The following is a 26,266-nucleotide window of genomic DNA, read 5'->3' as shown; positions in this document are numbered from 1 at the left end:
TAATGCACCTTTACTAGTTTTGCCAAATTTTTCTAAGACTTTTAAAATTGAATGTGATGCTTTGGGTGTAGTTATTGGAGCTATTTTAATGCAAGAAGGAAGGCCCATAGCCTACTTTAGTGAGAAATTAAATGGAGCTGCACTAAACTACCCAACATATGACAAGGAAATGTATGCTTTGGTGAGGGCTTTGGAAATGTGGCAGCACTATCTCATGCCAAAAGAATTTGTGATTCATACGGATCATGAATCTTTCAAGCATATTAAAGGTAAAGGAAAGCTCAACCAAAGGCATGCCAAGTGGATTGAATTTATTAAGACATTTCCATATGTGATCCGCTACAAGAAGGGTAAGGAAAATGTGGTTGCCAATGCATTATCCCGAATGTATGTTCTCTTTTCTACCTTAGATGCTAGATTACTTGGTTTTGAACAATTGAAAGAACTTTATGAGCATGATAGTGACTTTGGAGAAATATTTAGAACCTATTTGAAACATGGATTTAGTAAATTTTACATATTTGAGGGATATTTGTTTAGAGAAAACAAACTTTGTGTGCCTAATTGTAGCATTAGAGAGTTACTAGTTCGGGAAGGTCATGGGGGTGGTTAAGTGGGTCATTTTGGTGTTTATAAAACTTTATCCTTACTGCAAGAACATTTTTATTGGCCTAACATAAAGAGGGATGCTGAGAAAATATGTGAAAGATGCTTGAAATGTCGAAAGACCAAGTTCACATGGAAACTGCACGGGTTGTACCATCCATTGCTGATTCCTTCCTATCCTTGAGTAGATTTGTCTATAGATTTTACTCTTGGTTTGCCTCGGTCAAGGACAGGTAAGGATTCAATATATGTTGCTGTGGATAGATTTTCTAAGATGGCACATTTTATTGCATGTAATAAAACTGATGATGCATCTAATGTTGCTAATTTATTTTTCAAGTAAATTGTGAGATTGCATGGAATGCCTAGGACTATTATTTCAGATAGGGATGCTAAGTTCTTAAGTTATTTTTGGAAAACTTTGTGGGTGAATTTAGATACTAAGCTTTTATTTTCAACTACTTGTCATCCACAAACCGATGGACAAATCGAAGTAGTGAATAGAACTTTGTCTGCATTGTTGAGAGCATTAATTAGTAGAAATTTGAGAACTTGGGAGGAATGTTTGCCACGCGTTGAATTTGCTTATAATAGGTCTTTACATTCAGTGACTAAATTTAATCCTTTTCAAATTGTTTATGGGTTTAATCCTTTGACTCCATTAGATTTAACATCTTTACCTTTAAGTGAGCGTGCTAATCTAAATGGAAAACAAAAAGCTAATTTTGTGAAGCAGATTCATTAAAAAACTAAGGCAAATATTGAGAGGAGGAATAAGCAATATGCAAGGAACGCTAATCAAGCCAAAAACAAGTTATTTTTGAACCTTGAGATTGGGTTGGGTTGCACCTAAGAAATGAGAGGTTTCCCGGCAAAGGAAGTCCAAGTTTATGCAGCGTGGAGATGGACCTTTTCTAGTTTTGGAACGGATCAATGACAAGGCTTACAAACTTGATTTGCTGAGTGAGTATAATGTTAGTGCTACATTTAATGTTGCTGATTTGTCTCCTTTTTCTGTAGGTGATGATTTTGATTTGAGGGCAAATCCTTTTCAAGAGGAGGGGAATGATGCAAATCCACTTGTGCCCACACAACCAACAACCCGCTAGGGTGTTGACCTGATACGGATGAAGATCTGGACGATCACTAGGGCTCAAGCTAATAGGTTTAGGGATAAAATTGCTGCCTTTATATAGGGAGTAATTCATTCCCAAAAAGGCTTGTCCATACCCAAAGATCCAAGACCTGTTTTGAGCATACAAGTGGTGGAAGCCGATACGGCCCCAGGTAGCGGTTTTGGTGCATTTATAAAGTCTGGGCAGCATGAAATGGTTCAAATGCTTCATGGATTCAATACATATATCTAAGAGTTTAAGGAATCAAGTGAAGGCAGCTTGAAAGGCATCCAAAATGGGGTTGTGCGCATAACATGACAATTTGGCCATTTTGCTGTATTACCCACTGGCTTTACTGTATTTTGTTGAGTTGGCTTTTTCTCTTTCCTCCAAACAAGGGCAGCATGCGGGACTTCATGATCAGCTTATTTGGCATCCTAAAAGCATATGAAAGCTGATTTGGAGCTTAAATTGGTCAAAGTCAACTTATTCAAAAAGATAGTATTTTAGTTTCTTAATTTGATTTCTACTTTTTGTTTTAGGAAATTACCTTTACTTTTGGTTTTTATTTATTTATTTTCTGGATAAATAAGTTTAGAAATTTTATTATTTTATTATTCTTATTGTAAATTAATTAATTTCTAATTCAAAATAAATGTTTTAGTTTGAATGTTTTAGTTTGACTTATCAATAGGATATCCATCACCTATTGTGGCATCTTCATTATACGAAGGTTTCTAATTATAGGTTGGTTAGGGGTCAAGGTGACCATTAGAACTTGAACATAATTAGATCTGGGCTAATATAATATAGGTTTAGGCACTGATCATCCTAGGTTCGTATCAGGACCTTGCCCTAGGACGAGAGGACTGGGAAGGATGCCCCTTTGGTGTACCAGCTATTGTGCCCACGGTAAACACTAGGTAGCCAAGTACGGAGCGGACAACTGCTGAAAGCATCTAAGTAGTAAGCCCACCCCAAGATGAGTGCTCTTCTAATCCGACTTCCTCAGTGCTTCTAGCAGCATAGCCAAGACAGTGACGGGTTTTCTTCCCTTGTGGGGGTGGAGCGACAGAAGTTTTGAGAATTGAAGAGAAGATCACGACGAGACGAGCCATTTATCATTAGGATAGGTATCAAGTGAAAGTGCAGTGATGTATGCAGTTGAGGCATCCTAACAGACCAGTAGACTTGAACCTTGTTCCTACATGACCCGATCAATTCGATTACACACTCGCCATCTATTTTCATGGTTCAACTCTTTGACAACATGAAAAAGCCATTGTTGAACTCTTTGACAACATGGAAAAACCAAAAGCTTTGCCCTCCCTCTTTATCTATCCAAGGGATGGAAGGGCAGAGGCCTTTGGTATCCCCTCTAGTCAAGAACTTGGGCCTTACAATCACTACCCAATATGCTTTTCTCTCATGCCTTTCTTCGTTCATGGTTTGATATTCTGGTGTCTTAGGTGTAGAGGAACCACACCAATCCATCTCGAACTTGGTGATTAAACTCTACTACGGTGACAATACTGTAGGGGAGGTCCTATGGGAAAATAGCTTGATGCTAGGATGATAAAAAGCTTAACACCTCTCATGGTTATTACTTTATCTTTTCAATATGAAAAAAAAAATGAAAATTGAAAAGGTCGTCTTATTCAAAACCACAATTATGAAATCCTTTCTCTCCCACTTTACACCTCATAATGCACCGTTCTTATATAGAGAGAGGCACTTTCACATCTTCTTAACCCTAAATGACTAGGGAGAGGAAAGGTTCCTTTTTTTTAGGATACACCTAGGAACAGATCCAGTGGAGACAGAGTGGGGCCTATAGCTCAAAGGATTAGAGCACGCGGCTCCCTCATCGCCCACAACCGCCAAAAAGGGAAAGACCTTTCCCTTTAGGGGTAGGAAAATTATGATCGGGATTGTGGACACCAAGCTATGGAATTTAGGCATAGGTCTTTTGTTGAAATGGAACGGCCTTACTCTTTATTTTTTCTTTCTTTTTATTTATCGTTAATGGTGGATAAATTAAATATAGTATGCCCAGCCCAAAGCCTAAATCGACATTTTTTTTTGTTTTACGCCCTATAATTCTTCCTTTGCCAGTTTGGGTAGAATAGTGGAGAAAGTACAAGTATTAGTAGCATCGTAAAAATGCATTACTCGTCATTAATATGTTTGCTCGCGGTAATTGTGGCCTACCGGGCGAATCGATGATTGCATCTTTGATGCACTTGCTAGTACATATGAGAATTCTTAATTAGAAAGTTGTAAATAGCCCTAGACTATGGAACAAAGGATTATCCCAGACCTATGCCGAGGTATTAACGTCGATTCTCTAATATCGCATAACAGAATGTGATATGATGAGATAGAATGCAATAGAAACAAAGACACAGGGAACAAGTAACTATCCTAGCTCTACCGTATCTTTTGTTTCATTTCTTATGGAACAATTGCAAACACTTTTTTGATTATGGATCTACTAATAGAAATTCAATGCGTAATCTTCGCATTTAATGTGTATTCCTGAATAATCTCATTTTTCAATTATTCAACCACTACATTTTACCAAGTGCAATGTTAGTTAGATTAGTCAACATTTATATGTTTTGATGTAACAATAAGATGTTATTTGTAACAAGTAGTTTTGTTGGTTGGTTAATTGGTCACATTTTATTCATGAAATGGGTTGGATTGGTATTAATCTGGATACAGCAAAAAAAATTTATTATATCTAATGTACTTGTTAGATCTAATAAGTACCTTGTGTCAGAATTGAGAAATTCTATGGCTCGAATATTTAGTATTCTCTTATTTATTACACGTGTCTACTACTTAGGCAGAATACCATCACCTATTGTTACTAAGAAACTAAAAGAAACCTAAAAAATGGAAGAAAGGGGGGAAAGTGAGGAAGAAACAGATGTAAAATAGAAACAACCTCAGAAACGAGGGGGACTAAATGGGAACAAGAGAGATCCACCGAAGAAGATCCTACTCCTTCCATTTTTTGGAAGAAAAGGAGGATTCGGACAAAATCGATGAAATGGAATACATACGAGTGAATGGAAAGGAAAAAACAAAGGATGAATTATACTTTAAAGAGACACACTATAAAAATAGACCCGTTTATGAAGCTTATTATATAGATGTGGATGAAAATCAAGAAAATTCGAAGTTAGAAGTATTTATAGAAAAAAAAAAAGATCTACTCTGGGTTGAAAAACCTCTTGTTAATATTTTTTTTGGATTATTTAACTTGAGTTAACTTAAGTTGAGTTCAATTTTTTTTTTCTTTTATAAATTAAAAGAAAATACAAAGTAAATTAATAAAAAGATTAATACATAAGATATATAGACTAAGAGATAGAAAAAACTCGCAATATTGATACCATTCATAATTCCATCAATTATTCGTTTATCAAAAAATGAATTAGTTGAGCCAATCCTCTTATACCTTTAGTTAAGCATATTGCAGAAAAAACATCTATGTAACCACAATTATATGACCAATCATATATCCCATTTAATAGTTTTTCTCCAAGAATTTTTCTTTTTTTAGCAATACTTTTAACAAATGAATTAAAGAAATACAAATTTTATAAAGAGGAAGAAACCTGCTTATACAAAAAAGACGCTATAAAGATTCCAAAAAAACTACACTGAATGAAATAGTTACGTTTGAAATAAATTCATACGAATCCACAGAAGTATTTGGATTTGGATGTAAAAGGTTTATCGCTAGGTTTAACAATTTGATAATATATCCAAATCCACAGCTTCTTGATTGAATTGATTGAAGAAAGGAATTCCTATGAATCCAATGAACAAAGTAAATAGTACTCATACAAGCATAGGAAATAGCATAGTATTGTCCAATTCTTGCAGATATGAGAAAGTGTTCTTAGTTCGAAAATGACTAATAGTAATAAAAGGGCACATAAAGCTTCTTCGATTACTATCAATTTGATATGCCTTTTTAGAAAAAAAAAAAAAAGCCCTTTCATTATTATTCATTGTTAATAAAGTTAATCAAGTAACATTTTTTTTAATAACTTTTTGCCCTTCTTTACCTCATAGAGATATTGAATAGAACGAGCCTTTTTTTTTTCCACTCTAAGTTTGAAACTGAAGGTTTAAATGTCCTTCAAAAGTAAGTAAATAGATCCGAAACATATAAAATGCAATTAAGCCAGCTGTGGAACAAGTGATTGTTGCCAAAATGGGTAAATATAACCAACTATCAATAAGAATTTCATCTTTGTACCAAAAACATGCAAGGGGTGGAATACCACACAAAGAAAGTATACCTAATAAAAATGCAATTTTTGTAATTGGTACATGTTTTTGTAAACCACCCATAAGAACCATATTCTAGCTTTTATTTGGAGAATATCCAACAATTGTTTCAATGGAATGAATAATTGATCCAGATCCTAAAAACAACAATGCTTTCAAATAAGCATGATTAATTAAATGAAATAAAGCCATTCGATAAGACCCCATACCTAGAGCCAACATCATATAACCCAATTGAGACATTGTAGAATAAGCTAAGCCCCTTTGAATATCTTTTTGAGCAAGAGCTAATGTGGCTTCTAAAAGTAATGTTATTATCCCAATAAAAGCTATTAGATTCATTATGAAAGGTATAACTATGAAAAGCGGAATAAGCCGAGCGAGAAGAAAAATTTCGGCTGCTACCATAGTAGCAGCGTGTATAAGAGCGGAAATAGGAGTAGGTCCTTCCATAGCATCGTGTAACCATACATGAAGGGGGAATTGGGCAGATTTAGTAATTGCATTGGCAAATAATAGATAGGCACACAAGGTAACAACTAAAGAATCAGCTTCATTATTATCAACCACATTATTGAATATTTCAAACAAATCCCTAAATTCAAAATTGCCCATTATCCAATAAAAACATAAAATTCTTAATAATAATCTAAGATCCCCTACACGATTAGTTACAAATGCCTTTTGACAAGCAGTGGCCATAATAGGTCAATTGAACCAAAAACCTATTAATAGGTAAAAACACATTCCAACTAATTCCCAAAAAAAAAAAAAAGTTATGGATTGAAGTATTAAAAAAACTCATATATACGAAAAATCTCAAATATCCCTGATCATGAGACATATAATTATCACTATAAATAAGAACCATAATTCCAACAGTAGTGATTAATATTAACATAAGAGAAGTTAGTGGATCAATTAAATAGCCAAATTCTAAAGAAAAATCATTATTGATGGTCCAAGACCATATACATAGATAAATAGAACTGTTATTTATTTGTTGAATAAATATATGGGTGAAAAAAATCATAACTATACTTAACAGTAAAACACTAGGAAAAACCCACATACAGCGAAGATTTTTTTACTACCGTTGGAAAAAGTAGAGGTCCTACTCCTATTAACATAGGAGTTGGAAGGGAAATGAAAGGTATGATCCATGAATATTGATATGTATATTCCATAAAAAAGAATCTTTTTATCTTAATTAATTGTATGTGATTTACTGATACGAACCTAGAACAACCTGCTCCTAAACCCGTATTATATTAGCCCGGATCTTAATTAAGTTCAAGTTCTAATGGAATTGACCTTAACCCCTAACCAACCTGTGGTTAGAAACCTTGGTATAATTTAGACGCCATAATAGGGGATGAAAAAACTATTGATAAGTCAAGCTAAAACAACCAATTCTCTAATGGTGTTTTAGGTGTTCACAAAGAACAAAGAGATAATTAATCTCACAAGTATTTTCTTTATCAAATCAAAGTTATATTCTTATTGAAAAATAAGCCTTTAAATAGGCTACAAAGCCATGAAATAAAACCCTAGAACATAAAGAAAACCGGCCACCACACATAAAGAAACCTAGTTGGCCGAAACTATACTTCCTTTCCTAATCTAAGTTTGATTAATTAATTCCTTTATATTAAATTAGGAATTAATTAATTTACAATGGAAAGAATAAAATAAAAACCTTCCTAAAGTTATTTGTCCAGAGAATAAATAAATAAAAGCCAAAAAGTAATGGTAGTTTCCTAAAACAAAAAGTAAAAACAAATTAGGAAACTAAAAATGCTAGCCTTTTGATCAAGTTGACTTTGATCAATCTTTGACCTCTTTGAGCTCAAAATCAGCTTCTAGATGCTTTCTAGGATGCCAAATAAGCTGAATATGAAGTCCCACGCGTTGCCCATGCTTGGAAAAATAAGAAAAGGCTAATACAGTAAAATATAGTAAAGCCAGCAAGCAATACAGCAAATTCGGCCAAATTGTTGATGCTGTCCGTACAAGCCCTTTTTGATTGCATTTGAGGCTGCTTTAACTTGATTCCATGACTTCTTAGGCATATGTATTGAACCCATAAAGCATTGGAACCATTTCATGCTTCCCGGACTCCAAAAATGTACCAAACTCGTCACCCGGGTCGGTATCGGTTTCCACCACTCGGATGCTTAGAATAGGCTTTGTATCTTCAAGTATGGACAAGCTCTGTTGATATTGATTACCCCCTGTATAAATACTCCCAGGTTGGCCTTAAATCTCTTAATTTGAGCTCTTGTGATTGGCCTAGTCTTCATCCGTGTCGAGTCAGCACCACAGCAGGTTATCGGTGGAGCGGGCTTGGGCGGAATCACATCATTTACCAGACTTTATTTCTTTTGAGAAGGGTCAGTTAATAAAAAAAGTTAAGATATACAAAACTAAAATACAATTTTCTAGCTTTAATTATTCTAAATCTTTCTTAACTACCTCAAATATTTCAAATCAAGAGGTTAGAGTTGGTTAAACAATATTAGCAAGTTACTAGTGAAAAAGAAATACATTTTTTATTAAATTATTATGTCAAATTTTATGAAGATACAAAAAATGAAAATTTAAATTTTTATTACTGTTACATATTACAATAATTTATTTATATATATATAAAGCAAGGATAAAAAATTTCACCAAAAACAGTTTTTTATTGTGATATGAAGCATAAATAACCCTAATTTAACTCATAAAATAAAAGTTATTTATTTTAGTTTTAGTTGGATTATTTAGAATTTGATGAATTTGAATCGATTGATTGTCTTCTATTCCAATAAAAGACATTTATCGGAAAGGTTATGATAAAGAAACTATGACTCCAACATGTGACTTTGTATAAATTTAAAGAAGGAATTCCTAAAATAGCTTTTTTATAAAACCATCTATCGTGTCTCTTTTCGTAGATTAACTACTAGTCTCATTCTAATTTTTTAAAATTAATTAGATTTACTCATTTATCGAGCTTGACCAATTAAATAAAATGAATAATTAATAGAAAAAAATTACTAAAGTTTTTTTTCTTTTTTTTTTTTTTAATAAAGATAGGGGTTGGGTTATTAAACATTTCGATGTATTTTATTCCATGTATAAAATTTTGGATGACGAAAAAAAAACTAGACAGAGATAGAAAGGCATAGGTTTTTTCCTTGTATTTGTTTTTTTTCTCATATAAACTCCAATAAATTCTAGTTCTATTGCATAATAGATTCTATAGATATAGAAGATATCAATTTGAAGGAAGATATAAGAGTACCAATAAAATAAATACAAATCTTTCTTCCAGATGTTGTATCAAATTGTATGGAATAGAAAAAAAAACAAAAAAAAAATTTGTATTTAATTTATAAAAACTACCATATTGTTTATGTTGCTAGTAATATTTTATCCGATTTTTCTAGATCCATATTTTTATAAAGGAAGTACAATCTAGAGAATAAATACATCGATAATTATAATTAATAGTAAAGAATAATTAGTTTTGAACAATAGATGTCTTTGACATCTAACCCTGGTAGTAAATAACCTATTAGAATTTTTTAATTGCAATTCCAAAAAAGTGCACCTCTATATCAAAAAAATGCATTTGGAAAAATATTAGGAAAGGGAAGGGATATTCGGCAGCATTGAAAGCTTTTTCGTTACCAAAATCTCTTTCTACGAGGAATTCAAAAAGTTTTTTTTTGTCCAACAAATAAATAATCAAAGATTGGGAAAAATCTGAATTGATTTGACTCGAAAAGTAATCTAGTTTCAGTTTTTTTTTTTTTTGAAGTTGTTTAAATTTTTTTTTAGTTTGATTTTTATTTTATATTTTATAAGTTATAAAAATAAAAAAATTGATAATTTATCAAAGTTAAAATAATTAAACTAATAAAATGAATAATTTATATTCTTTAATGGTTTGATCCGTCAATAGTAATATTAAATAAATTGAAGTTGTTTTGCTCTTATAGTTGAATAAGAATTTTGTGTTGACTAAATTTGAAAATCTAAAAATGGTATTTGTTTGTTTGAAAAAAGAGTAAAAGCAAGCACAAGATTTCACCTTTCTTTTTAGTATGTTTTATAATTTTCAAGGTGGGGATTCTTATTTTCCCCATCGATTTGATAATTCAATAATAACAAAGGTTTGTCTTTTTTATTTGTATTATTTTTATACTTTATATATTCTAATATATTTTAAATACTATAGAATATAGAAGAGCAGGCATAATAGATCATTGAAACTAATTGATTAAGTTTAAAAGTGTCTTATCACTTTCTAAATTCTTATTTCTCTAAGTTCATATCACTATATATCTCTAACTTTCACCCCAATTAGTAAAACCCCTTTTACCTTTTTAGGTGATTATACAAAGACTCTGCCGATTTTTTCTTCGTGGATAATTTTTTTGAAGATTCATAAAATCCCATAAATGAGAAATGAATCCATTAAAAAATGCACATTATAAAGATAAAGAACATATTTTAGTTTTATCCATGGATTGAAGTCCGAAATATCTAGGTACAACAGTTCCCATTTAATCAAGCATAAACTAATAAATTCTAAAAAACCCCCAGTGTTAGGTTAAATAAAACTGATATCCTAATACTAAATATAATGATATACCAAGAAAAATAAGGATTCTTATTGAAAATGATACATTCAAATCCCTAATTTTGAAATTTTCATAAAGTTTTTTTTAAACCGCTATGGTGAAATTGGTAGACACGCTGCTTTTAGGAAGCAGTGGTACAGCATCTCGGTTCGAGTCCGAGTGGTGGCATGGCATCTTCTAAAAGAGTAAGTCCTATAATGAAATCAATTCCCGATTTCCATTCCTATAATTTGTTGAAGTGTGGCAATTTTGCCACTTGATGGTGCATGCATTACCCGGCTAGGATGAACATCTTAGTATCACCTTCTTTCCTTTTATGAGTTCATATTTTGTTGTATTTTTTATTTGATGTAAGGTATAGTTTGATGATATTTTGTGCCTAAGTTATTTATGCAAAAGCATAGGCAAAACTATGCACAAAAGAGTAAGAACATTATGCTTAAAATGCCTATGGTGCTGGATTCATGATTTCAAGCAACATAGGTCCATTGTTTGTGTTATATTTCAAGTTGCAAAAATATTTTTGGGCTGGAAATTTTATGGATTTCTACAGACATATATAAAAGACTATTTTCCAAATTTCAGATTAAAATGATATGGGGAAGTCCATTTTCTATTCCAAACGGATTGCTGTATTTGATGGGCCCAATATGCAGAGTATGGGTCAGTTTTGGAGCTATTTGGCCCATGATCAGATTCCAGAACCCTCCTAGCTTTGGAAAAAATATTTATTGATGACCAAGGATGCTTCAAACGAAGTTTCATAAGCAGATACAAAGGGGAACTAAATAGGTGAAGCTAGTTTGTTTGTTTACCCAAACTAGTTAAACAATAGGAACTTAGTTCAAACCATGTGCCATTTTTTACTATATTTGGAATAGACATGTTGCAGATGGTTTTTACCTCTTTTTTGTATGAAAAATTAGATGTTGACCATTTTACTTTTTAAATTTCAAATGCTTTACTCAGTATGAAAGCTTACATGCTTGGCATGTGTGAACTAGTTGTAATTTCAAGCTTATATTGTTAAATGAATGAGATGGCTATACATCCAAGCCTTATTTTCAAAAGCCAACATGGTCCCCTTATCCTTGTCTCTTATTCAACATCTTAGAACACTATAGGAACCCTAAAAACTAGAAAACACCATATCCAAATCCTAAAAAACACAACTTACACACAATAATTCCCAAGAGCATCACCAAAAGCTTGCTTGTTGCTAACACTTCAAGCTAGCTTGCTCCTGGTCATAACTTTCTCGCCCCAAAAAAGTGGTATCAGAGCAAGGTATATTTTTGTGAGATTTGTGAGGTTTTTGGGCTGGTTCATTAATTGAGAGTGAAGAGACACTTAAAATAACAAATATATTTTCATATTCCTTCATACCCGAGAGTAACATTCACATGGCTTCTTCAAGTTTTTCATCTCCTTTTCCTTCTATCTTCAATGGGGAGAACTAAAACATTTAGAGTATCAAGATGCAAGGCTATTGAAGGCTTATGGTCTTTGGGAGCTCATCATAAATCCTCAAGAATCCGAGCCTTTGCGACAAGGAGCAACGGTCAACCAAATCAAGCACCATGAGGAGGAGTTGGCTAAAAGTTTCAAGGCTCTCACCGTCATTAATTCTTGTATTAGTGACACCATTTTCACAAGGATAATGGCATGTGAGAGTGCTAAGGAATATTGGGACATACTTCAAGATGAGTTCCAAGGGACTACAAGGACAAGAAAAATGCAAATCCTTAACCTAAGGAGGGAGTTTGAGACTGTCAAGATGAAAGATAAAGAAACGATTAAGGAGTTCACCACAAGGCTTCTTGATGTGGTGAATCAAATTAGGGTGCTAGGTGAGAGATTAAGTGACCAAAGGATTGTGTAGAAGGTATTGGTCTCCTTGCCTGAGAGGTTTGAAGCAAAGATATCTTCATTGGAGGAGTCAAGGAACCTAAATGAAATTTCCTTGACCGAGTTTGTGAATGCCTTGCAAGCTACGGAGCAAAGGAGGAGGATTAGACATGAAGAATCAATGGAGGCTGCATTTATGTCTAAACAAGATCAAAAGACACAAAATCAAAAGAAGAACAAGCCAAAGGTCATAAAGGAAAAAGGTGAAACTAGCAAACCCAAGAGGAAGTCTTATGAACCTTGTCACCATTGTAAGAAGAAAGGTCATCATCCAAGAAGGTGCTGGTGGAGGCCGGATGTATTTTGCCATAAATGCCAACAAAAAGGTCATGTGGAAAGAGTATGCAAGGTTAACAAGAAGGATAAGTAACAAGAAAATATTGCTAAAGATAATGCAAATGATAGTGAATCCGAAGAGTTGTTTATTGCTACTTGTTTTAGTAGCATCAAGAATGATGAAGGATGGATCATTGATAGTGGAGCAACACACCATATGTCTCACAAACATGAGTGGTTCACAAACTTGGATAGGAGTAGCCACAACAAAGTTAAAATTGGAAATGTAGCCTTGATGGAAGTGAAAGGCAATGGAGATGTGGTGATACACACCACCAAAGGTATCAAAACTATCCATGATGTTCTCTATGTACCTTCTTTATGTGAGAACTTGCTTAGTGTAGGTCAAATGCTTGAGAACAAATATGCATTACACTTCTCAAACATGACATGCACTATAGTTGATCCTCATGGAAATAAATTGACGTGTGTTGGAATGAAGAACAAGAATTTTAGGTTGAATATGGATGAAAATGGTGCATCGGTTGCATTGAACGCCAAAGTTAAGAACACCTCTCAACTTTGGCATAAAAGACTAAGCCATGCTGGCTTTAAGTCATTGGTAGGCACACATGAACTTGTTAGACACATGCCATTGGTGGAGAAGCAAGAACATGTGTGTGAAGTGTGTCAAAAAGGAAAGCATACTAGGTAAGCATTTCAATCTAGTTCTTGGAGATCAAAGGAGAAGCTATTTAGATATTTGTGGTCCTATGAGTGTTCCATCCTTAAATGGCAGCAAGTATTTCATAACTTTTATTAATGACTACTTAAGAATGTGTTGGGTGTATTTCCTTGAAAGAAAGTCATAAGCTTTAGAGAAGTTAGTAGAATTTATGAAGTTAGTGCAAAATCAATCTGGTTGCACTATAAAGGTGCTAAGGATGAACAATGATGGGGAATACACAAGTGAGACTTTCAAACAACTTTGTAAGGATCATGGTATAGTTCATCAATTCACTACACCATACACACCACAAAAAAATTGTGTATGTGAAAGGAAGAATCGTACCATCATGGAGATGGCTAGATGGTTGTTGTTTGAAAGTGGCTTGCCAAAGAAGTTTTGGGCCGAAGGAGTTAATACATCCATCTGCATCCAAAATAGCCTTTACTTTACTTCTTTGAGGAGTAAAACCCCATTTGAGCTTTGGTTTGGATATAAGCCTTCTCTTGACCATCTAAGGGTATTTGGAAGCATTTGTTACATCCTAGTACCATAAGAGAGGAGAGGAAAGCTTGATGAAAGGTCACAAGTTGGTGTCTTGGTTGGCTATAGTGATGTGACCAAGGGATATAGGGTGTACAACTTGAAAACCAAGAAATTAGGACTTCTCCTTGCAATTTCGGCATAAAAGTCTTGGAAAGTATATCATCTTGATGTGAAGTCGGCCTTCTTGAATGGAGTATTGAAGGAGGAAATCTATATTATGCAACCCAAAGGTTTTGTGAAGAAAGGAAGTGAAGAGAAAGTATACAAGCTACACAAGGCCTTGTACGGCCTTAAACAAGCTCCTAGGGCATGGTATGCCAAGATAGAAGATTTTTTGATAAAGTATGGATTTAGGAGGAGTCCTAATGAGCCTACATTATAAATTAGGACTCATGGTTGCATGGTGTTGGTGTCTCTTTATGTTGATGATCTCCTAGTGACTGGTGGTAATGAGAAAGAAGTGAGCAATTTCAAAAGTGAGCTAGAATTGAACTTTAAGATGTCTAGCCTTAGAGAGATGAAATACTTTCTTGAAATTGAAGTTGTCCAATCATCTAAAGCCATCTTAATATCTAAAGAAAGCTATGTGAAGGAGTTGCTCAAGAAGTTTGAGTTGAAGGAATGTAATAGTGTTGCCACACCTATGAATGAAGACACTAAGTTGGTGAAGGATGATGATTCTCCAAAGGTAAATCCTTCCTCCTATAGAAGTTTAATTGGTAGCCTTTTATATGTATGCTTTACTAGACCAGATATTATGTTTAGTGTGGCTGTTTTGTCAAGATTTATGCATATTCCATCACAAAATCATCTTTCTTTTGCAAAAAGAATCCTAAGGTATTTGAAAGGTACAAGTGATTTTGGTGTACGGTACAAGGATGGCATGAATGAAGCTTTGCTTGGTTATAGTGATAGTGATTGGGCTGGTTCTTTGGTTGATAGCAAGAGCACATCGAGCTACATTTATACTTTTGGAAATGGTCCTTTCTCACAGAATTCCAAGAAATAACAAACGGTTGCACAAGGCGTTTGGCTTAGGAAATTGTTCGAGGACTTGAGCTTGAAGCAAGAGGAAGCCATCATGATATTGTGTGACAATACTTAAGCAATAGAAATTGCCTAAAATCCAGTCCAACATGGGAGGACCAAGCACATGCTGGTCAAGTATCATTCCTTAAGAGAATTTGAAGCAAGTGGTGTAGTGAAGTTGAAGTATGTGAGTTGCAAGGAGAACTTTGAGGATATATTCACCAGACCATTGGGAAAGAAGAGATTTGAGATGTTGAGAGGACTTCTCAATGTCTCATACAAAATTGAAAAGGAGGAGTGTTGAAGTGTGGCAATTTTGCCACTTGATGTTGCATGCATTACCCGGCTAGCATACACACCATGGTATTACCTTATTTCCTTTTATGAGTTTATATTTCTTTTTTATGTTTTTATTTGATACAAGGTATATTTTGATGATGTTTTGGGCCTAATTTATTTATGCAAAAGTATAGGCAAAACTATGCACAAAAGAGTAGGAACATTATGCTTAAAATGCCTATGGTGCTGGATTCATAATTTCCAGTAACATAGGTCCACTATTTGTGTTATATTTCAGGATGAAAAAAGATTTTTGGGCTGAAATTTTTGGATTTCTAAAGACATATATAGAAGACTATGGTCCAAATTTTAGGTTAAAATGACATAGAGAAGTCCATTTTCTATTCCAAACAGATTGTTGTATCTGATGGGCCCAATATGCAGAGTATGGGTCAGTTTTGGAGCTGTTTGGCCCATGATCCGGTTCCTGAACCTTCCTAGCTCTTGGAAAAATATTTATTGATGACCAAGAATGCTTCAAACCAAGTTGCATAAGCAAATACAAAGGGGAACTAAGTAGGTGAAGCTAGGTTGGTTGTTTACCCAAACTAGTTAAAAAAAATAGGAACTTAATTCAAACTATGTGCCATTTTTTACTATATTTGGAATAGACATGTTGCAGTTGGTTTTTACCTCTTTTTTGTATGAAAAGTTAGGTGTTGACCATTTTACTTTTTAAATTTCAAATGCTTTACTCATTTTGTAAGCTCACATGCTTGGTATGTGTGAACTAGTTGTAGTTTCAAGCTTATATTGTTAAATGAATAAGATGGCTATACATCTAAGCCTTATTTTCAAAAGCCAATGTGGTCCCCTTATCCTTGTCTCTTTGTTAGCATCTTAGAACACTCTAGGAACCCTAAAAACCAGAAAACACCATAACCAAAACCTAAAACACACAACTCACACACAACAATTCCCAACAGCATCACCAAAAGCTTGCTTGTTGCTAACACTTCAAGCTAGCTTGCTCTTGGTCATAACCTTCGCACCTTAACATAATTAAGGTACCCCGTTTTTAATTTCAAAAATTTATGATATTTTCAACTTTAGAGCATATATTAAGTCATGCATCCTTTTCGATCGTTTCAATTGTAATTACAATTCATTTAATAACCCTATTAGTCGATGAAATTGTAGGCCTATATGATTCGTCAGAAAAGGGCATGATAACTACTTTTTTTTTGTATAATAGGATTATTAGTTACCCGGTGGATTTATTTGGGACATTTACCATTAAGTAATTTATATGAATCATTAATATTTCTTTCATGGAGTTTTTTCATTATTTATCTAATTCCCTATTTTAAAAAACAAAAAAGCCATTTTAATTTAAATGCAATAACCGCCCCAAGTGCTATTTTTACCCAAGGTTTTGCTACTTTGGGTCTTTTAACTGAAAGGCATCAATCCATAATATTAGTCCTGGCTCTTCAATCCTATTGGTTAATGATGCATGTCAGTATGATGATATTAGGCTATGCAGCTCTTTTATGTGGATCGTTATTATCAGTAGCTATTCTAGTCATTACATTTCGAAAATTAATAAGGATTTTTAGTAAAAGCAACAATTTCGTAAATGATCACTTTTTTTTGATGAGATTCAATACATCAGCAAAAGAAATAATGTTTTACAAACCATTTCATTTATTTCTTCTAGGAATTATTACAGATCTCAATTGATTCAACAATTGGATCTTTGGAGCTATCGTATTATTGGCCTTGAGTTTATCTTTTTAACCATAGGTATCCTTTCGGGAGCGGTGTGGGCTAATGAAGCATGGGGATCATATTGGAATTGGGATCCTAAAGAGACTTGGGCATTTATTACTTGGACCATATTTGTGATTTATTGACATACTCGAACAAATTTTGAAAGTGTAAATTCCACAATTGTGGCATCGATGGGATTTCTTATCATTTTGATATGCTATTTTGGAGTTAATCTATTAGGAATAGGGTTGCATAGTTATGGTTCATTTACATCAATATCGAATTGAATCGAAGAAAGGGCTTGACGAATAAAAACCTAGGACAACGTAAGCATATATATAAGAAAACTTCGTGTAAACCATTGAGAAACCTTTGAATCAAGTAATGTAAATGATTCAAATGTTTCTTAATGGCTTACATATTTGGTTAAAATAGAATTCAAATTAATTTTTTAATTTTAGTTAGTTAAACTTAAGAGAAGAAAAAAGATTTTTTTTTTTGTATTTTACAATGAACGGTTTTCACAATCATAGGATTTCTGTTTGATGTTTTGGTTTGTTTACTAAGGAAAACCATCAATAAAAAAATTAGATAGAGTAGCTTCGACTTTAGCAACTAATAGTGAGAAAACAAAATCCAAATAAATCCCAATAGCTATTATAGGTAGCAGTACAGAGAGCGAAACAAATAGTTCTCGTGGCCCATAATAAAAAAATAAAATAAAATTTGGAGCACTAAAAATCTTGTATCCATAGAACATCTGATGTAACATAGATAATGAGTAAATAGGAGTTAATATCATTCCAATTTCCATTACAAAAGTACTTACTATTTTTGTAATCAAAAGATATTTTTGGCTAGTAAGTATTCCAAAAAATCCTATCAATTTTGCAAACAAAACCTCTCATGCCCGGTAATGCAAGGAAGCCATCTATAAGATACTGAAAGTTGTGAATATGGAATTGTGATAGCCATTCTGCCCATTTCCTCAAGATAAACAAGACGTATTATATCATAACTCATTCCTACCAAGAAAAAAAGCGCAACACCAATAAATAAATGAGAGATTATTTGTAAAATGGCTCCATTGAGTCCTGTATCATAAGCTATTCTTTTCTTTAAATTACATTGCCCCGGAGTTGTTAAAGCTGCATAGATTATTTGAATTGTGCCTACTATCATTGGCCAAGGAGAAAAGATAGAATGAGTGTGAGGTAATATTTGCATATTTATCTGCACCACTCCATACGCTCCCATTTTTAATAATATTTCAGCTAGAAGCATACAAGTACTGTAATGTGCCTCTCCATGGGTGTCTGGTAACCATGTATATAAAGGTATAATGGGTGATTTGGCAACAAACGCAATAAAAAATCCAATATAAAAAGTTATTTCTAGTGCTATAGGACACGATTGATTAGCTGATGTCTCAAAATTTAATGTTGGTTCACTAGAATCATATAAACCAATACCTAGAACTCCTATTAATAAAAAACAGAAGCTCTTGTAGTGTACAAAATAAATTTTATAGCTGAATACAAACGTTTCTTTCCGTCCTAAATGGATAGAAGTAGATAAATTAGAATTAATTCTAACTCCCAAATGATGAAAAAAAGTAAAAGGTCTTAAGAAGAAAATGGTCCTCTTTGACCGCTATACATTGCTAACATTAGGAAATGGAATAATCGAGAGTCTCGAGTAACCAGCCAGGGCGCTAAAGTAGCTAAAGTAGTGATAAATCCTATCAGTAAAATAGGTCCTATAGAAATTCCATCTATTCCCAATCTTCAGTAAAAATAAAAAGAAAATGGATCCATTCATAATTCTCTGTAAGTTGGATTAGTGGATCATCCAATTGGAAATGATACGCAAATGTATAGGTTATTAGAAGGAGTTCTATTATGCATATACAAATAGTATACCACCTAGTTACCTTATTCCCTTTATGAGGGAGAAAGAAAATTAAAGAACTCACAAATATTGGCAAAACTACAACTATCATTAACCAAGGAAAAATCATTCGTGGTAAAAACAAGATACACTTGGACTAGAAAAACCTATGCTCAAAAATATAAAATAAAATATATTATTTTGAATGTGGGTTTTTGTTGGTAAAAAGAAATAAAATATACTCAAGTAAAGTTTTTTGAAAGGTACGAATAAGCTAGCTCCATACTTCGAGTTGTTTCATTCCATAAATAAACTCGAACACTCAAGAAATCCATTGGACAGGCGGATTCACATCTTTTACAATCGACAGAGTCCTCTGTGCTTGGAACATAAGCGATTTGCTTAGCTTTACACCCATCCTAAGGTATCATTTCTAGTACATCAGTGGGGTAGGCTCGGACGCATTGAGTACATCCTATACACATATCATAAATCTTTACTGAATGTGACATTGGATCTACAAATTTTTTGAACATTCTAAATTTTCGATCTAGAAAATTTATAAATAAATCATATATTTAGACACCAGATGAATCAATGATTTACTAGAATTTTTTTTATCAATCTACTTCTAGACCGACTCATGTAAGGGAGCCTAGACACTTTGATTTTTTACTTTTCGCAAACATGATCATACATTATGTATAATACATGCTAATTCAAATTTATGAATATTCTAACTTGTATGATTAATACTGCTTATTTAACAAATTCGATTGATTAATACGAGTTGATTTTCTGTTACGATAAATTGATGAAACAATAGCCGATCCAATAGCTGCTTCAGCGGCTGCAAAAGCCATAACAAAAAATATTGCCTATTAATTGGTGACTATCAAAAAAAAAAAAATGTTACAAAATTTATTTTAACCGCATTCAGTATAAGTTCAAGACACATAAGGGCTCTAACCATATTGCAGCTTGTGATCAATTTATAGATACCGATAGAAAATAAGTAAGCACTTAAAACAAGTATATGTTCAAGCATCATTGACCAGCTTGATGTGATTCCGCCCAAGGCCGCTCAACCAATAACCCGCTGGGGTGCTGACTCGACACGGATGAAGACTAGGCCAATCAAAAGAGCTCAAATTAAGAGATTTAAGGGCAACCTGGGAGTATTTATACAGAGGGTAATCAATCTCAATAGAGCTTGTCCATACTTGAAGATACAAAGCCTATTCGAAGCATCCAAGTGGTGGAAGCCGATACCGACCCGGGTGGCGGTTTTGGTACATTTTGGAGTCCGAGAAGCATGAAATGGTTCCAATGCTTTATGGGTTCAATACATATGACTAAGAGGTCATGGAATCAAGTTAAAGCAGCCTCAAATGCAATCAAAAAGGGCTTGTACGGACAGCATCAACAATTTGGCCGAATTTGCTATATTGCTTGCTGACTTTACTGTATTTTACTGTATTAGACTTTTCTTATTTTTCCAAGCATAGGCAACGTGTGGGACTTCATATTCAGCTTATTTGGCATCCTAAAAAGCATCTAGAATCTGATTTGAAGCTCAAAGAGGTCAAAGATTGATCAAAGTCAACTTGATAAAAAAGGCTAGCATTTTTAATTTCCTAATTTGTTTTTACTTTTTGTTTTGGGAAACTACCATTACTTTTTGTCTTTTATTTATTTATTTTCTGGACAAATAACTTTAGGAAGGTTTTTATTTTATTCTTTCCATTGTAAATTAATTAATTCCTAATTTAATGTAAAGGAATTAATTAATCAAATTTAGATTAGGAAAGGAAGTATAGTTTCGGCCAACTAGGTTTCTTTATGTGTGGTGGCCGGTTTTTCTTTATTTTTAGGGTTTTATTTCGTGGCTTTGTAGCCTATTTAAAGGTTTATTTTTCAATGAGAATACAACTTTGATTTGATTAAGAAAATCTTTAATAAGGATTGAAGAGAAATAGATGTGAGAACATAGGCTAAAGTTTCATTTGGATTTCTGTTGCTAATTCTATAGATTTACGATTTATTACTGGCGTGCCATAGTTATTGCACCTATCAAAGCGGCTAAAAGATTTATTGAAATGAATTCAAAGGGAAGAAAAAAATATGTTGACAAATGAATTCCAATTTGTTGACTATTTCTTATCAAATCTCGCTCTATAATCTGGTTTGATCTTGTAGTCCAAATAATCCCGTACCATGACGTATCCATAATAATACTCATTAGTAAAACTAAAATACTTGTACAAACCAGTAAAGTAACCCCATTCCCAATGGTCCAAAGATTAAAATCTTTGTAATATTCTAAATCATTCATGATCATCACAACAAATATGATTAAAACATTTATAGCTCCCACGTAAATAAGGAGTTGTGCCGCAACTACAAAATGAGAGTTTAATAGAATATAGAATAAGGATATACAAACAAGAACGAGTCCCAATGAAAAAGCAAACTAAATTGGGTTGGTAAATAATACTAGTCCTATACCTCCTAACATATGACCTGATCCCAGAAAGACTAAAAGAAAATCATGTATTGGTCCAGGCAAATCCATTATATGTAAAAAAAAAAGAGATAAAAAATAGAAATTTTTTTCATGACCTTATTAAAACCCGACCATAAATTTTTTTTTTTTATGATTTATAATCAATTCCTAATTGAATGAAATTCTCAAGGATGCGAATTAATGTGGGTACAGATATTTGACTAATTTCATTCTTTATCTTAAAGAAAGAGTAGTTCAAATCTGAAACTATATTTCGAAATAATTATATAGACATTAATTACTCGATTTTCAATCCAAATTAAGACATGATTATTACCATATAATGAATAGTTAGGATTTGTAGGGCGTGACCAAACAAAACGAAAGGAACCTTAGTACTTAGTAATTCGAAAATTTTCTTGAATCAAAGGAGTTACTTATTTTTTATTTGATGCGAATTCAAAATTGTTCAAATTGTATAATCATCAATCATTGATATTGGTAAACGACCCAAAGCAATTTGATTATAATTTAATTATGACGATCATAAGTAGAAAGTTCATATTCTTTAGTCATTGATAAACAATTTGTTGGACAACGCTCAACGCAATTACCATAAAATATATAGATTCCAAATAAATACTATAATTAAGCAACCGTTTCTTACGAATATTAGTTTCCAATTTCCAATCGACGACGGGTAGATCTATAGGACACACATGAATACATACTTCAATACAATACATTTATCAAACTCAAAATGGATTAGACTATAGAAACGCTCTGCGGTGATTAATTTTTCATAAGGATATTGAATAGTTACAGGTAAACGATTTGCGTGGGATAAGGTAATAATGAAACTTTTACAAATGTACCTTGCAGCTCGTGCTGTTTGTTGACCATAATTCATGAACCCAGTTACCATAGGGAACATATCGTGAATATAGATGAATAATTTGATTTTTGTTTATTTCTCTTCTTTAAGCCAAGTTGTGAATATAGAATATCATATTCCTTTATAGTGAAAAGAGTTGGAAAGAAGTTGTTAATAATAGATTACCAAGAGAAATAGGTAAAAGAAATATCCATCGAAGATTCAATAGTTGGTCCATTTTTAGCCTAGGTGAAGTCCATCTTGTTGCGATAGGAATGAACAAAAACAAAGAAGTTTTAGCTAATGTAATAAAGATACCAATTGTTGCCCCAAAAACCTCATATCGTTGATTTATTTCAAAATGCTCCGGAAAAAATATATACGAAATAGAGATATTCCAACCGCCCAAGTAAAGAACTGTTACAAATAATGATGAAACTAATAGGTGTAGATAGGAAGCAACATAAAATAAACCAAATTTTATCCCCACCTATTCGGTTTGATAACCTACTACTAATTCTTCTTCTGCTTTTGGTAAATCAAAAGGCAATCTCTCACATTCTGCTAGGGAAGAAATTAGAAAAACGATAAACCCTATAGGTTGACACCACAAATTCCATCCCCAAAAACCATATTTTGATTCCGCCTCAACTATATCAGTTGTACTTGAACTATTAGATAATCATAGTCAGCAGTACCATGACTGTTTCCATCGCTATTCGAAAATCGTACATGAGATTTTCACCTCATACGGCTCCTGAAGGGCCATAAAAAAAATCTAACGACCAAGTCCTTTTATCTTGTGATGCTTGGTTATATGATAGATAATATTCAAATCTATCATACAGTCCAAAATTAGACCAATTGAATTCTGTCTGTTATGTTTTAATAAATTAAAAAAAAAATAGTACAATTAATATTAATAATTAATAATAAAGAATTCAATTTATTATTAATTTAATAAATTAATAAATTGAATTACTAATAAATAAAAAATAACTTCTTAATTGATCTCATCCTTTTTTTAAAAATTTCCATAATCATTTGAATTTTTCTTTGTTGAGTAATAACTTGATTATTCAATAAAGTACTCCTTGTAAGAAAAATCAATAACCCATCATTTTCACTTATGAAAAAGAATTATATATTACATTAATTGATGAATTATGACACGAATTGTATCGATATAAATCTGGATATAAGAAAAAAAGAATAAAAAAAGATCTTGTTTATTCTTTTGTATTCCTTTCTTTTTTCTGTTTCTAAAAAAAAAAAGGGCTTACAAAATCAAAAAAGGGATTATTTTGTTCCCATTAGTCATTTATTTAATCGGCAGATAGGAGCATACTCTGGATCGAAATCATGGTGAGTACTGCCTTATAACTTCTACAAAATTAAAGGCCCAATTAGTATTCTTTGTATATTATGTAAAAATTCTACTTTTGGATAATTTACAGGATCTACACTACTAATCCTTTGCGTATTTTGGTGTCTCTACCTATCCACTCATTTTTGTTCAATCGCCTTTTCTTTTGTGGTAATACATGTATAAAAATACATACAAACGATAGTGAAAACTCAATACGGTTGATCTTTTGAGCCCGCTTCAAGTCAGGATGACTAATCAACCAATCTTGGGGTAAACGGTATCTTCTGCTTCTGTTTATTTCCACTCAACTCTCTAACTCTTACACATAGAAAATGAGACTCAATATCTTTACTACGAATTTATATAGAAGCTGTTCTCTTTCACTCATCCAACTATCTGATCTAGTTCATCAATTAGACTAATGAATAAAAAAATGAAGATATCTACTCAATTCATTCTACCCCTTTCCTAGAAAGAAAAGAATAGAGAGCAAGGAATAGAGAAAAATTTATGTCTCAACAAATCACACATAGAGATATTGATAACACATATAAAGTTAATGGTATTTCATAACTAATTGATTGAGCAGCAGCTCGTAGACTGCCTAAAAAGGAATATTTATTATTTTACCTGTATCCTGACATAAGAAGTCCAATGGGAGCAATACTGGAAATGGCAAGCCATAAAAAAACACTGATATTGAGATCCACTAAAACAAGGTGATAGCTAAAAAGAATTACTGAATAGCTTACTAAAATTGATATGACTGCTATGGACAGCCCGATACTGAATAAATAAGTATCTCCTCTCGATGGAAGAAGATTTTATTTGAAAAGAAGTTTGGTCCCATCTACTAGAGCTTGAAGAACTCCCAAAGGGCCGACGTATTCAGGTCTAATACGTTGTTGCAGTCCTACGGATATTTCTCTTTCTAACTATGCAATTACCACTGCGCCTATTGTGATTCCCAATACAAGAGTAAAAATAGGAATAAAGGCCCATATAATTTCGTAGACCTCTTTTAAAAACTCCAATCTAGAAAAAGAATTGATATCTTATACTTTTGTCGTATCAATTATCGTTTCAACGATCAACTTCTCCCATAATGATATCTATGCTACCTAGTATTGTCATAATATCAACCAATTTCGTTCTTTTAACTAACTAAGGAAGAATTTACAAATTGATAAAACCTGGTGGGCAAATTTTCCATCTCCAAGGAAAACCACCCTGATCCCTTATTAGAAAAATTCACAATTCTCCTTTTGGGGCTTCGACTCTAACATAGAGTTCTTGTTTTGGTAATTCAAATGTGGGAGAAGGTTTTCTACTAATAAATCAATATTCAAAATCATTCCATTTGGGATTCTTTTTTATATGAAAGTATCAGATTTCTAAATTCTCATATGGCCCTCCCATAATTCCTCCCAGAGCCTATTGAATAATTTTTATGGATTCTGTCATTTCACCAATTCGGACTAGATAATGAGCTAACGAATCTTCTTCTTTTGCCACTGGACTTCCCAATCAAATTTGTTGTAACATTCATAGTGATTAATTTTATGAAGATCCCATTGCATTCCGGAAGCCTACAGCATTGGTCCCGATAAACCCCAATTTATTACTTTCTCAGTACCAATAATGCCTACTCCTTCAACTCGTTATAAAAAAATAGGATTTTGTGCAATAACCTGTTGATATTCAGCGATTCCTATTAAAAAATAATTGCAAAAATCCAAACATTTATCTATCTAGCCATGAGGTAGATCATTAGTTGGGTGGTGCATGAATTCACTCAACTTATTTACGACGAAGGAAATTTTAGGTCGAGTAATGGTCAAGTATTATAACATACCTATAGTGCTGCGGTATAAAGACCATCTTTAAAAGGATTCCTGATAGCAGCCCCAAGTTGAACAGAAGAACTGACCGGAGAAGAGTTAGGTTTATAATCAAGTATACCGGTCCGACTTAACAAGTCATTGATGTAAATAGCTTGAGACAGGTGCATTCCCAAGCTTGTACGATGGACCTCAATTCCTAAGAAGTAGTGTAGAGAACCAAAGTCTTGAGGGGAGAAGGTTCTGTCCAATTTAGCAACAAACTGATCAAAAAGTTTTAGATTGTCTCTGTTGATGATTATATCGTCCACATACACTAAAATCCAAATAGCACCAAGAGAAGAGTGAACCAAAAATAAAGATGAGTCCATTTTAGAATTACAGAATCCGTAGTTGCATAATCTTTGACATAACTGATCATACCAAGCCCTCGGTGCCTAATGAAGACGATATAAGGAACGACACAACTTGCACATAGCTATAGGATGATTCGGATCAACAAATCCCTTAGTGATACGAACCTAGGACGACCTGCTCCTAAACCCGTATTATATTAGCCCGGATCTTTAATTAAGTTCAAGT

At 33.1% G+C, this 26,266-nt stretch overlaps 1 pseudogene; it reads right to left on the bottom strand.

Annotated features, from left to right (window-relative positions):
• Positions 1-22,616: 22,616 nt before the first annotated feature.
• Positions 22,617-26,055, bottom strand: LOC125420131 (NAD(P)H-quinone oxidoreductase subunit 1, chloroplastic-like; annotated as a pseudogene).
• Between the last annotated feature and the right edge of the window lie 211 nt (positions 26,056-26,266).

This window comes from Ziziphus jujuba, chromosome 5, assembly GCF_031755915.1.
Source record: "Ziziphus jujuba cultivar Dongzao chromosome 5, ASM3175591v1".
NCBI lineage: Eukaryota > Viridiplantae > Streptophyta > Magnoliopsida > Rosales > Rhamnaceae > Ziziphus > Ziziphus jujuba.
The sequence above is the reverse complement of the archived record's forward strand: the minus strand, read 5'-3'. Positions and strand labels throughout refer to the sequence as shown.